Here is a 1,779-nt window from a genome sequence, read left to right as displayed (position 1 = left end):
AAGAATTATTAATAACCTGCGATATGCTGACCACACAACCTTACTTGCTGAAAGTGAGGATGACTTGAAGCACTGTAGAAGACTGGAAACTACAGTCTGCAGTATGGATTACTCCTCAATATAAAGACAACAAAAATCCCCACAACTGGACCAATAAGCAGCATCACAATAAATGGAGAAAAGATTGAAGTTGTCAAAGACTTCATATTACTTGGTTCTACAATCAACACCAAGCAGACTGGAAGCAGCAGTCAAGATATCAGATGTATAAAAACAAACAAAACCAAAGTCACTGCTACAGAGTCAGATAGGACTTATGTTGACCCCTTCTTGGGTTTCCGAGGCGGTATCATTATGGAAGTAGAGTGCCCAATCTTCCTTCCGAGGAGTGGCTGGTGGGTTTGAACCACCAGCCTTCTGGTTACCAGTGAAATGCCCTAGGCACTACGCCACCAGAGCTCCTTCATATAGCACTGGGTAAATGGGTTGTAAAAGACCTCTTTTAAGGGCCGAAGAGCAAAGATATCTCCTTGAAGGCTAAGGTGTACCTGACAAAAGCCATGATATTTTTAATCCCCTCAAATGCATGTAGGTGCTCTGGTAGTGTAGTGTCTAAGGCATTTGACTGCTAACCAGAAGTCTGGCTGTTCAAACCCAGCAGCCAGTCCTTGAAAGGAAGACTGGGCAATCTGCTTCCGTAGAGATACTGTCTCTGAAACCGAAATGGGGTCACTATGAGTTCAGATTGACTCAATGGCAGAGAGTTTGGTTTTTCAGTTTTTGTTCATACACATGTTAGGGCTGGACAATGAATAAGGAAGACCGAAAAAGAGTCGATGCTTTTGAGTTTTGGTGTTGGCAAAGAATGCTGAAAGTACCATGGACTGCTAAGAGAACTAACAAATCTGTACTGGGAGAAATGCAGCCGGAATGTTCCTTGGAAGTGAGAATGGCCAGACTTCGTCTCACCTACTTTGGTCATGTCACAAGGGACCATTCTCTGGAGAAGGATATCACGCTTGGTAAAGTGGAGGGTCAACGAAAAAAAAGAAGGCCCTCAACAAGATGGAATGACACAGTGGCTGCAATGATGGGCTCAGGTATAGTAAGTCTTGTGGGGCTGGCACAGGACTGGACAGTGTTTCGTTCTGCTGTACATAGGGTCACTATGAGTCGGAGATGATAGGATGGCAGTGAGTGTTTTTTTTTTTTTTTGAGCGGTAAATGGGGAAGTTGTTATGTTGGTGTATGTCTTGTGTATGTTTTCACCACAATAAAAGTAAAAAAAAAAAAAAAGCCACCAGGGATGTTACAATTTTGGCTTTCAATAGTCATACATACTTTAAGAACTTAAGAGAGGAAAAAATCGTCTTTTGTAATTACTCAAATACTTACCATTTCTAGTTTTCTATCTTCATTCCTGAAGTATCGAGATTGCCTCTGGTATCATTTGTGTTTGTCCTGAAGAACTTCTTTTAGTATTTCTTTCAGAGTAGTCTGATGTCAATTTTCTTAGTTTTTCTTCATCTGAGAATGTCTTTATTTTGCTATTACGAATAATGCTGCTATGAACATTTATGTATAAGTTCTTATGTGGATATATGTTTTCAGTTCTCTTGGGTATATACCTGAGAGTGGAATTGCTGAATCACATGATAACTCTATGTTTAACTGTTTGAGGAATTGCCATTTTCTAAAGTGGCTGCAGCATTTTACATTCCCACCAACAGTGGTTGGGATTCCACTTTGTTCACATCCTCACCAGTAATTGTTACTATT

Source organism: Orycteropus afer, unplaced genomic scaffold (assembly GCF_000298275.1).
Source record: "Orycteropus afer afer isolate SDZICR_OR568_19922 unplaced genomic scaffold, OryAfe1.0 scaffold00352, whole genome shotgun sequence".
NCBI classification, from domain to species: Eukaryota; Metazoa; Chordata; class Mammalia; order Tubulidentata; family Orycteropodidae; genus Orycteropus; species Orycteropus afer.
Note: the sequence above shows the minus strand (reverse complement) of the source record.